Consider the following 13,697-nt stretch of genomic DNA (forward strand, 5'->3'; position numbering starts at 1 on the left):
GTAAGCGAAAGTGTAAAGATTTAGATAATATCAATTCTATAAAAACATGTGGATTATAGTGTTTTAGTTAAAGAAAAAGATATAAAAGAAAGATGAAGTTATTTTAATAAGTTAGTTAATGAAAATCAAGTAGAAGGCTTAAACTTAATCTTGACAAATGAGAAAAAGGCTAAAAATTTGAGATTTATCTGCAAAGTTAAAGTTAAGTTGAAATAGGATAGAGTATATGAAATGTAATTTTAGTCATGGAGGAATAATAGAGAAAAGATTAAACTTAATGATCAAGATATTAGTAGTTCTAGTAGATTTCAATATCTTGGATACATTAAGGAAGGATAATTAAAATGTAAGCATAGAGTTAAAGTAGGTTGATTCAAATGGAGAAGTGCGTCAAGCGTGTTGTGTGATTGTAAAATACCCTTGAAATTACATTTGATGAAACAACAATAAGGCCAGCTCTACTATATGGATTAGAATGTGAGCAAAAGAAAAATATCAAAAAAGTAAAAGTTATTGAAATGAAAATGCTAAGGGGGATGAATGGAATTATTCTAAAGATAATTTAAGAAACAAACACATTTATGGTAACTTAGGCATGAAACATGTTAAAGATAAGATAAGGGAGTGGCGGCTGAGATGGTTTGGTAACTAGGAACGTGTAGGCCAAATAATGCACAATTAAGAGGAAGTGAGCTAGTTAATCTTACTGGTAGAATGGGGGGAGGGGTACAACTAAAATAACTTGGATGAGATAGTGTGAAAGATTTTCTAACCGCCCTCTATTTGTCAAAAATATTGTCCAAGATCAAAGTTTGGCAGAAAAGGATTCATGTAGGCAACGGTATCTATTAGGACTTACGGCTTGAGTTGTTTTTTTTAACAGCTGGATGAAAAGTTCCCAATTCCATTCAGTTCAATTTTTGAAACATTGGCTAAATCTTCATAAAAAGGTTGATTTGATTCCTTCTTCTGTGCTTTCTGTATCAAATTTATCATATGATTTTTATGTGGCCAAACCAATATTATTGTACATGTAAGATGTTATTTATATTTTATAGATTCCATCAACATTCCTTGTTAATGTTGGTTTAGAATATTGATGGAAATTATGGAAATGCTTGGATGAGTTGCATCCATCATATGTAATGCATTCTACTTTCCTTTGGAACTTTTTTGCGCTGCCCCTATTTGGATGTTACTTCTTATATTTACTTGTCTAATATTTTGCAAATATGGCACCACGAGGTTGACGTGGCTGACTTCCTTCTAGGAACTCCACTACATCGCTTGCGGATGATTCGACATCCTCGAGATCAGTGGAGCCCGTTGGTCCTGATGCGGCGACACCATTGTCTGAGCCATTGGGACCTTGACCAGATGTGGATACCTCAGCTCAGGATGACACGCAGGATGAGTTGCCCACCATGATCAGCAGCATTGGTAAGGTTTTCCTTTATTTATTTCGATGTAAACTATTGAGTTTTATTCATGTGTATGATTAAAATATTGTTCTTATTTTAACTTTTCTTACATCATCGACATCCACGACCAGGTCAGGCCTTGGTGTCGCAAAGAACACCGCGCTGAAGAAGCACCTGCAGAGGACGGGGCAGTGCATTAGGATCAATATTCCTCTAGGCTTCATTGCCCCGCGTGACGATTGGTGTCCAACATGGACGCAAGAACTCGACATTATATGTCGACCGTATGCTCCAGTCATCGCCTTCAGTTGGGCGTAGGTGACTGAGGCGTAGCACATGGTTCTTTACATGGCCATCTTGGTAAGTAATCCCAAACCTTTTTTTTCTTTTTTTTTATAACTTTTAATATACTAGCCAAACATCTAATATTCTAAATGTATTGCCTATGCAGGAGGAGTTCGATATGGACATTCTCCACGCAGACCATGTGAAGAGGGCGGTGCACATCCAACTTTGCAATAAATTTAAGTCCTATTATGCGCAAATGAGCAAATATTTTTGTGTGATGGGAGATGAAGTAGAAACCCACTCATACAATAAGATATCCTAAGAGGATTGGGAGGTAGTGTGTCACCATTTCCGCGACCCACACTATCAGGTGATGTGTTTGTATTATAATATCTACTTTAAGCTTTGCTGTGGCTAATAAGAAGTCTTGACATCTTTTTTGTAGGCTGTATGTGTAAAAATGTTGCGAATTGTAGCAAACGCCCAATAACACATTGCCGTGGGTTGAGGTTATTTGTGAATCATCGACGGGTAATTGCTATATATAACACTATCTGACGAATACGTATGCCATTAATATTAATGATGTTTTATATGATAATGTGGCGTGATCTTGCGACTGGCGTTGAGAAGCCACTGTCAGATCTTTATCAAAGAACGCACCAACGGCGATCGGGGGAGTGGTGCAACGGTGTGCAGAACAAACATGTAAGTCAAATTAAATATGTAGTTTATAATTTGATTCAAAACATCGAAGTTGTATTCTAATTTCTTATTTTTTATCATTTTTATGACTGAAAATAGGTGCGGATGGTCGAGCTGAGAGATGCACCTTTTGAAGAGGGGAGCCAGCAAATGACAGATTACTAGATAACCACTCAAGTGCTTGGGGAACGAGTGGGGGGTTGGGTGAAATGGGTTGGAAGTGGATACATCACCCCCACAACATCGTCTTCGATGGGTGCGGAAGCTCGTGTTGAGTTAGAATGAGTGCATCGACAGGCCGACGATTGAGCGACCGAGATGGATTAGCGGGTGCACATGGTGGAGTTGGAGAACCAGGAGTTGAGACACTTGGTGTTTGACGTCACATTGGAGAACCAGAGGTTGAAAGAAAAAGTGTCCACCTTCGAAGCCATGCTCGTAGCTATGATGAATAGGGAAGCGCAGTTCGAAGAAATGATGCGCCAATCTCAATCAGATGATGCAGGTGGCTCCTCTTATTAGAAATTATGTCATTGTTCTATTCTTGTGCTTTGAAAATTCAAAATCTATACCTCATAGAGTAGGAGTTTTTAGATAATACTCTAATACATAGATGTTTGAACTGATTAGGTAAATCCATCCAGAAGCATGTTTGAACTGATAGGTAAAAAAAAGTTTATTTCATGAATGGTATTATGTTCATGGATGGTATTATATTATATGAATTGTATATTGAACTACTGGAATACCTGCTTGTGTTTAACGCCAACAGCATAATTGATGCAATAAATTGTGAATTGCATGCTGGTAGTGGATTTAGGTTTTTGCATGCTCAAACTCACTGGTATCTGCATGATGTGTATTATAGTGATTTTTTTTCTTGAATCTATCAGATTTTAGTGTAGGAATTTTTTTGGAAATGTCCAACTTATAGACGGCATGCTGCTGAAATTTTGGTAAAGTTTTTCTAGAATAAAACAATGTACATTCTAACGTATGCATGATGAGTAAAAACTTAAAATCATTCTAATTCGTGCCTCTCACGTGTTGATATTAGTAAGAAAAGAGACGATCTTAGGCTTATCATTGAAAATCTAAAACACTTCGCTAAGAACAATAATGTATAGAATAGAGTGAAAGGTCAAGAACTAAATGCCATATAAGTAAGTGAAAGCCACTTATGAACATTAAAACCCATTAAAGAATCACAACTCGAAACCTCCTATACATTGAAAACTTTTATAGTCGAACTCAAGTTAACAAATTAAATCCTAAGGACCAAATACAAGCTCAAAAATCTCTAACAAAGCGAAGGCAATGTTAAAACCTTCTAAACCAGGATTCCACCACTATCACTGAATAGAAGAAAAACAAACCATAATCCATTTCCTCAATCTATAACCAAAGATTTTTATGTCCATAACTGAATCCAAGAAACCCTAGCTCAATCTATCACAATCCTTCTCACAATCTAAGTAACAACTTCATGCACAACCCAAGCTGCATCAAGAATGCTTGAGAAGCAACCATCTGGACAAAACTAGAAAACCTTAGTTGATCAAATTTTGTTTTAGCATTTTCTAAGTAATATTTCTTCATGGATGGTATTATGTTATATAAATTGTAAATTAAACTACTAGAATACATGCTTGTGTTGAACGTCAACTGCATCGCTTACCATCCATGAAGAAATATTACCCGGAAAGATGCAGTACATTAGGAATTGCATGCTGGTAGTGGATTTAGGTTCTCGCATGCTTGAAATGTTTTATTTTGTGAAAACAATCATGTTTCAGGTACGGGTTTTATAGGAAAATGTCCAATTTACAAACAGCATGCTGTCAAAATTTCGTTAAAATTTTTTGAAAAACAAAAACCACGTACAAAGATAATTATGATAAAATGAATATTAAAATATTTTTGAAAGGATGAGTGAAAGTTAAAAGAAAAGTCATTTCATTAAGTCCTAAATTTGCATCTATTTACATACATGACATATCATTTGCTTTTAACTATGTATAACCATTATCATTTGTCCACCACCATGGATACTTTGTTTTGAGAACGAGTTAAAGTGCTTACATGCATTGTTTCATGCATGCAACTGTATATATTCTTACGTACGCCATTCATATTCATTTCAGCTATTCGTTTAGGGTTGAAAATTATTGTACGACGCACTCTCTATATTTTTCTTCCTGATTATACTGAGTGCTAGCTCTCCATTCCGTTCTCCATTTGTATACTAATTTTTTTTTCTTAACTTGTAGGGTTTGTGGCTATCATAACATCAGCACAATGCCACGCATGCACTACATTCGTAGGATACAACTTTTGATAATTTCTTTGTAATTTTAATGTTATTTGAACAAATGGAATTTCTGTATTTTAAGTTGAATTTGTATAATGTATACAGATTTATGAACATATGTTATTTTTTTTATTTTAATTGAATTTGTATTTGAATTCGAAATTTTGAATAATTTATGATTTTTGTACTAATTATGGTTTCAGGTTATGTATGTGAAAATGTAATTACAGATTTTTACAGGAATTGATGATTCAAAAAAATTAGTATTAATTTTTTTTTAATTTTTTAATTTTTAGTGAATGATTCAAATTCATCACTAATAGTGCAGTATTAGTGAAAGATTCAAAGTCGTCACTAATAGTAGGATATTAGTGACAAATTTGAATCCTTCACTAATACTGTACTATTAGTGACGAATTTCTAATTCGTCACTACCCCTATTATTAGTGACGAATTTGAGCTGAGCCAATGTAGAATTTATAGTGACGATATTAGGGTTTTAGTAATGGTTATAATCTATCACTAATACTCCATTATTAGTGACGAATTTTAAATTCGTCACTAATAGTTAGTAGTAATGGTAGATATAGCAACTAATTTAAAATTGTGACTAATACTTACAAATTCGTCACTAATACTATTATGGACGAATTTATATGTATTAGTGACAGATTGGATCCTTCACTAATACCCTAATTTTTTGTAGTGGGGAGTAGATGACTTCTTCGTCGGCGCCTTCTTCTAGTTTGCCGCTCGAAGAGACATCATCATGGATAACTGGCGGCCGCCTTTGGCTCACTTTTCTCTTTCTCATTGATATACGTAGATATAATTCTTTTGAACATGGTTGGTGAAATAGATGATTCTCTCCAAGCCATTAGTGCTAAATTAAATTGAAATAACTATTCATATTGGGCATAATTATTCAGTTTAAGGTTTTATTCTACAGTCTAGAGGTAGGACTTAGGGTGGTGGTTTCTGTGTTTTTCCTGGGGTGATGATTTCAGGAAAACCATAGTAAACTATTTTTGGGTTGTGTTCCTAAAATTTAGGACTGGGTTTAGGAATAAGATGGGGAAGTCAAGATAGGGAACTATGTTAGGTGCGTAAATTATAAGGATAGGGTATCTAAATCATGTTTATTGTTTTTCAGGATGGACCCTAGAGGTAGGGGTGAGCAAACGGTCGGTTTGGTTAAATTCGTGTAATTAACCGAATTAACCAAAAAATTTGGTTAAATAATACCATTAATCGAACCGAACGAATTGACGAAGGACACCGAACCGACCCCGACCAAATTGCCCATTCGGGTAATTCGGTTAACCGATTTCAACCGAAATCATTTAAAATTAATTGCTAGAAATATAATACAATTATAAATTTTTTTTAAAATCAAATCCAACTTAACTAAATACCTTATTTATTAATTTTATTAATGAAAATAATATTTTACCATAGAACAAAGAATCCAAATAGGTTAATTAAACTCCTTAATGCACTTGCATAAGCAAAATTTATATTCATAAATTATATTTAAAATCTAATTAATTAATGTTGACCTTATAGGTCACACCCTGGTTTTGATAATGACAAACTCAATTGTATTTAATAAATATCCAGTTCATGTGCAGGTTTATACTAACATACATTCAAGGGCACGTGAAAGCTTGAAGACAATTTCATATTCCCAATTGTAATATCTCTAAGTGAATTTTGTCTGTAATAGTAATTAGGCTGTCTGTAATAGTAATTAGGGTACTGGTTTGTAATAAGCTCACACACATCACATGAATGATTTACTTTGTAAGCTCAAACCGAACCATAGAAAGACCTTAGAGTGTACCTTCGGGCGACCGAAGGTCGACCGACACCGGACTTTTTCGGTGTCTTCAAAATTGGACCCCAAGTGGCCTTAGGACACACACATATGCACATATGTTTATTAGGCACTTAAAATTGATTGAGTTGGGTCAATTCGGGACCGAAATGCACACTTGGTGCACTTTCGGTCGATCGAGTCAAACAGTTCAAATTGGCCCGGTCGACCGAAACCGGTCCGGGTCAACTATTTGACCCGGTCCCGGTCGACCGACCCCTTACAAGTCATTTGACCTCGGTCGACCGAACCACCAGGGAGTCAACTATTTGACCCCCCGGTCGACCGACCACTTTTGTACTCCAACAACTCGGTCGACCGAAGCGACTCGGGAGAATTCCCAACAACTCGGTCGACCGAGCCGTGCAGTTCAAAAAGGCCTCGGTCGACCGAAACTCGGAGATTTCAAAAATCGCCTCTACCCGGTCGACCGACCCCTTAGTTCAAAATGCCCTCGGTCGACCGAGCTACTTGAGTCCCGGTCGACCGAGCTACTTTTGGTCGACCGGACCTCTCGGGTTGCCCTGATTTTTTTACCGCGATTAAATTTTTTAAATAGGGTTAAATTTTCTTAAGTGTCATTAATCTTTTCTGAAAATTCCTAATAAGTCCCCAACGGTCAAAATTCTTGGTATGTCTATATATACTCCTTCATTTGGTGGATTAAGCACGGATTAGCAAATAAATTAAGAAAAATTTTCTCTCAAGCCAAATACTCATATTTGCCTCCTACTACTTACATTACTTTGAAAACCTACTCAAGCTTACACTCTTCATCTATCCAAATCATTTGTAAGTGTATTGAGTCTTTTATTTTTGGTTAGCTCTTCATATTGTTGTGTATTTGAATCGATTTTTGAAAGCATAACCTAAGTTTTCTTAGGAGGCTTTGCCAATAAGCCTGCCCTAAGAAAGACTCTTTGTGACATCCCAAGTATTGCACTCTAGTTGCAATATCTTAGGAAGTTCATTTTTGTTTGGAGATTGCAAAAATACTTTCAAACATATTTGAATATCTTGTGGTGTTCATATTGATATATTTGGGAAAGGATATTCGTGTGTGTGTGATATATAAATCTTTGTGGTATTGTTTGTACAAGTTTTATAAATATATATCATTTACCGAAAACAAAGATTATCTACTTTGCAATACAAGCACATACGCATTCTATTGATTGATAATATTGAGGCTTGCTTGGTATTCTGTGTGAACACTCTTGACTGAATATTTTGAAGTGCACAGATTATTATTGACACTCTCACGTACGTGTTACACTGATAGAAAACATAGTTGAGAGATTGACATTTTAGACCACACAGAGCTTACAATTTAAATCACTTGTGGTGTTTGTGTTTGTGCGCATTTGTGGTACATATCTGCTTTACTTGAAAGCACAATTGTATTGTACCTTTGATTGTATATCTGAGAGATTCCAGGCGTGGCCTGAGGGGGCGGTAATCCAGCCCGGTAAGGATTGGTGTAAAGGTTGAGGTCAGCCCCGCTAATTGACCTGGTTAAGGTTGAGGTCAGCCCTGTGGTAATTTGACCTGGTTTGTATAGGTGACGCTCCACCCGTTTAAGTGAGCAAGGTATTGTGATAATCCTTGTGCTGGTTAGCCAAGGCGGGGACGTAGGCGATTGGCCGAACCTCGATAACATATCCGCGTGTCATCTTCTCTTTACTGCTTTCTGATACTTGTGTGATTGTTTAAACTGCTTCATCTGATCTCTGGCACATTTACATCATTTGCACTAGATTGACCCTAGGCTTGTGAACATACTGCTGCTAGGAGGAATACTTAGAAGGTAAACTTTAAAAATACCAATTCACCCCCCCTCTTGGGATCACGGTAAAGCTAACAATTAGTACTTCGGTTAATCGGTTAACTGAAATTTTTTTTACCCTTAACTGAATCGAAACTGATAAACTGAAATTTTGTAGAATTATAATCGAACTGAGCGAATCGGGATTTTTACCCGAACCAAACCTGCCAATTTCGGCCGGTTAATTCAGTTAATTCGGTTTTCACCAAATTATGCTCACCCCTGCCTAGAGGGGGTAGTGCCCATGCGAGCGGAAGTGATGGCCATCGAGTGCAAGTGGGACTGATTCTGATGTAGTATTACGCAGTGTGGCTCAGCAGGTTATGAATGAGATTGTTAGGAGCTCTAGAGAGTAGGGAGGCACGTCTGCAGGCCATGGGTGCATGATAGAGAAGTTTACTAAGATGAATTCTCTAGCATTTTCAGGAGAAGTAGATCCTGCAGCCACCGAGAATTGGATGCAGGAGATCAAGAAAGTCTTGGATGTATTACAGTGTACGGAGGAATAGAGGGTCCTCTTCACCACCTATAAACTGATAGGAGAGGCCGAGAGGTGGTGGACTGCTGTGAGACTTCTGGAGCAGCAAAGGATGACGCCGGTAGTTATGACATGGGACCGATTTAAAGAACTATTCTTTGACAGATATTTCCCAGCCACTGTCAAGGAAACTAGAGTGGAAGAGTTCATGAATTTGAAGTAGGAACAGTTGTCGGTCTAGCATTATGCGACATAGTTTATAAAGCTATCTCGCTTTGCTATGTATATTGTTCCTGATGAAGTGAAGAAGGTGAGACAGTTTGAAAGAGGATTGAGGCGAGGCATATTCAAATAGGTGGTAGTACTAAAGATACAAGATTTTGCTGAGTTAATCGACTGAGCAGCCTTGGTTGAGGTTAGTGAGCGTATGGAAGCAGAGGAGCAAGGACAAAAGAAGAGATCTGTACCTTCAGGCTTTTAGTAGGGTCCTAGGTAGGGTCAGTGGAGGAGAGGAAACTATGGCAGAAGACAGAGGTAGGAGACTAGAGGTAGTGAGGTTCAGGCAGTGCAAAATTCTCATGTCTGTCGGACTTGTGGGAGGAGACACTAGGGAGAGTGTCGAGCAGGGAGAGCTGTTTGCTATCGTTGTGATAGACAGGGATATCTGGTGTGAGACTGCCCTACATCAGATATCACACCTGCCCCTAGACCATACCGAGGAGGCTATCAGGTACCACGTGGAGGCCAATAGAGGAATATGACTCCAACCAGAGTTTTTGGTTTGATGCCGGGTGATGCTGAGATAGTCGGCGACGTGGTGATAGGTATGGTTAGCATGCTTTCCTTTAAAGTTATTGTACTATTTGATTTATGAGCCACACACTCGTTCATGTCTATAGAGTACACTAGACTATATGGGGCAGAAACACAGTTGTTAGACACTGAATTGTTAGTTATTACACTGACTGGTTCAGCAGTGAGGTGTAGTAAGGTGCTCCGAGGTTGTTCAGTTGATATCTAGGGGAAAGTCTTGTCTTCTAATTTAATAGTGCTGGACATGCATGGGTTTGATGTAATATTTGGTATGGATTGGCTAGTAGCCAATTTTTCTAGTATAGATTGCCATTCACGAGAAGTGCTATTCAGATCTCCAGGAAGACCGGAATTTAGGTTTTTAGGGTCGCGAGTGCAATCCCCGCCTCAGTTAGTTTCAGCTATTCAGGTGAGGAGACTGCTCCTGAGTGGTTGTTAGGGATTCATGGCATTTATAAAGGAAATGTTAGTGAATGAATTGAAGCTCACTAGTACGCTAGTAGTAAAGGAGTTTACAGATGTCTTTCCAGATGAGTTGCCAGGTTTTCTACCTGATCGGGAGGTAGATTTTCCTATTGATCTGCTCCCGAGAACAATGTCGATCTCTAAAGAACCTTACCGAATGGCTCCAGCAGAGTTGGCATAATTAAAGAATCAGTTGTAAGATTTTCTTGATAAAGGTTTTATCCGACCCAGTGTATCTTCGTGGGGAGCTCCAGTATTATTTGTGAAGAGGAAAGACGGGACCATGAGGATGTGTATAGATTATAGGGGAATTAATAAAGTAAAAATCAAGAACAAGTATCCTCTACCCCATATAGATGATTTATTTAATCAGCTCCAGGGAACATAGTTGTATTCTAGGACTGACCTCGGATCAGGCTATCATCAGGTGAAAGTGAAAGCAAAAGACGTCTTGAAGACAACTTTCAGGACCAGATATGGGCATTATGAATTTCTCATTATGTCATTTGGTCTGACAAATGATCTTTGCTGTATTTATAGACTTGATGACTAGAATCTTGCACCAATATTTAGAGCAGTTTGTTGTTATTTTTATTGATAATGTACTGGTCTATTCGAGGAGTTATGAGGAGCATGAGACGTTTTTAAGGCAGGTTTTACAGATGCTCGGGGAAAAGAAGTTATATGCCAAGTTCAGAAAATGTGAATTCTAGCTCAAGAAGGTTGTGTTCTTAAGGCATGTCATCTCAAGGGATGGAATTTGTGTGGATCCCAGTAAGATTAATGCGATAGTGAATTGGGCTAGACTAAGGAATGTTTAGGAGATCAGGAGTTTCTTGGGGCTAGCTGGGTATTACCGTCGTTTTGTTGAGGGATTCTTAGCGTTATAAGGACCTCTGACATGACTGACTAGGAAAAATACTAGATTTGATTGGGACGATGGCTATGGGCAGAGTTTTCAAGATTTGAAGCGAAGACTTGTCATGGCACCAGTGTTGATCATCCGGTTAGGAGGTGAGAGTTATGTTATCTACAGTGATGCGTCCTTGAAGGGACTTGACTGTGTATTGATGCTTGACTCATTTAGCTAATTAAATTTCGTTTTCTATGTTTGTTAGCAAATCGCCAATTTTTCCAAAAGCCTCTTTCGATAGTCAATCAGAACCTATTCTTGTTTATTATTTAACATAAGAGTATGCAACTTAATAACGCAAGAACGCAGTAAGACCCTCGATTTTTAATGCTACGTAAGTTCATACAAGTCTTTCGATCTCTATATTTACCTACGCTGAATTATCCAAGATCTATCCTATAATCCCCCCTTTCGGAAGCGAATCATAAGACTAAAATCATTTAATTAATGGCCAGTTAATTAAAAGCATTAGGCACAGAATAATTCAAACAAACATTAATAAAAACTACTTCATATTAGCATCAAAGAGCAAGCATAGTTCGAAACTGGCTACATCGTTTTCCTAGAATTCAAAAATTTAGTTCATTCTGAAAATTAAATCCAACATAGTAGATTTCACCATATTTTCTTCAATTTGGAGCGTACGGAAAAGATCAACACTCGCCGCACTGCCGTCGCGCGTCACGAACACCCCGAACACCGCCGTTGTTCGCTGCCTTCCGATTCTGAAAAGATAGTATTTTTGCATGCTTCCAACTCTCCTTTGCTGGCTGTGTGTGTATCTTCGCAGCACCACCCAAAATAAAACCACAAGAAAGCTCCCCAAAAAATAATTTTTCCCAGAAACTTTATGTGGTTTGGCCTCTCTTCTCTTTTTTCCCAAGAAAAATCTTTTCTTTCCATTTCTATGGTCCGGCCTCTCCCCCTCCAGCCCCAGTGCACGCTGCTCTCTCCCCTCAGCCCCAGCGCACGCTGCTCTCTCCAAATCTCCTCTTGCACACGGCACTCCCCCCACAAGGAAACCCTCCCTTGTTGACTTTTCCATCCTTTCCTTTTATCCTTTCTTTCTTTGCTTTTCTTTCCTTTCTTTTTTTATTTCCATTCTTTTGTCTTTCCTTTGGATGTACCCAGCACACACTGCCCTTATGAGATGACCCAGCTGCATGGCTGGGTCACATCTCATTTTTTGATTTTTTGATTTTTTTTTTTCAAAGGTATATGAATTGCCCTGCTCTTTCAAGCCCACTTTCGACCCTCTTATAGCTCGTAACTCTCAAAGATTAAAACATAAAAGATGTAAAGCTCTTTTTCAAATTTTCCCAGAATTTTGAATCATCTCAATCGGAGCTTGTATGAGAAAGTTACGCCAAGATTATGAAGAATTGTCGAAAAAATCCATAAAATGGCATATGCTAACTTGACGTCTAATTTTGGCCTTGATGCTGCCAGTATTTTGCAAAACACGAAACACAAAAATTGTAGATTGTTTTCTTATCTTTCTACGGCATCTTGAATCATTTGAATCAAAGGTTGGATGAGAGAGTTACGTACAGATTGCAAAGTACCGTCGGTTTTTTTTTAGCTTCCAACAGTTGCTCTGCAATAAAAAACACCAAAATTTCATACATTACTCAATAAAACCCAAATTTTATAAATAGAACACAATGTTAGAATATTGAGAGTAGTTAGGCATTTAAATACAAAATATCATTTGCAATGCATGAATTAAAGCACCTAATTACGCATTTTAAGCGCGTAATCACACCCCCCAACTAAGGTTTTGTTAGTCTCTAGCAAATAACGTGAATGCAATTTAGGGTGGTGTCATACCAATTTCAATGAATGGATACACAGGCAACACAACCATACCCTTTCACATACGGGAATATCACCAAATTACACACAAACTCATTCATACCCAATTCACGCAACTCTAAAGTAAGTCATTCATGCAAATCTCATCATTATATAGCCATTAAGAACAGTAAACTCATATAAAATTAACCAGTGAGCACAATTCAGAGTTAATGTAGCCATATAAATTCAAGTATAAATAGGAGAAATCTTGAAGCACGTGTAATGTGTGTGACTGGTTACACCCAGGATATCCATGGACACCAAAAGAACTGTCGCTTTGACTCAGCCTAACTGGTATACTCTCAAAAACACTCAAAAAAAGATGGGTTCACTCATCGTATGTGAGGAGGAGTGTCATGATCAAACATCCCACATACTACAAGGAACAAACGCTAAATGTATGGAGTGGACTAGTCTGAAAAGGATCAAGCCTATTTAGGAGGTGTCGGGTCCTTCACCCTAGCATCTTCTCACCTACTTGCCATGTCCAACTGAGACCACCCTAGATTAACTTATTCACAAACTAGGCGTGAATACATCTAAAGCATTAGGCGGGTGAAGAGTCTTCATATGTGGATAACATGCGTCTTGTCCTTGACTTTTGTTGTAGTTGTGTGGAGCAGGTATTAATCTTTCACCTCTTCTAGGGTATTTCTATTTCTCTTTTTCTTTCTTCTGCTCATTTTTCAATTTCTTTATTTTCATGGTCAATTAGGACAATCATAACACTTCTTTTATTGTTTTC

This window comes from Malania oleifera, chromosome 11, assembly GCF_029873635.1.
Source record: "Malania oleifera isolate guangnan ecotype guangnan chromosome 11, ASM2987363v1, whole genome shotgun sequence".
NCBI classification, from domain to species: domain Eukaryota; kingdom Viridiplantae; phylum Streptophyta; class Magnoliopsida; order Santalales; family Ximeniaceae; genus Malania; species Malania oleifera.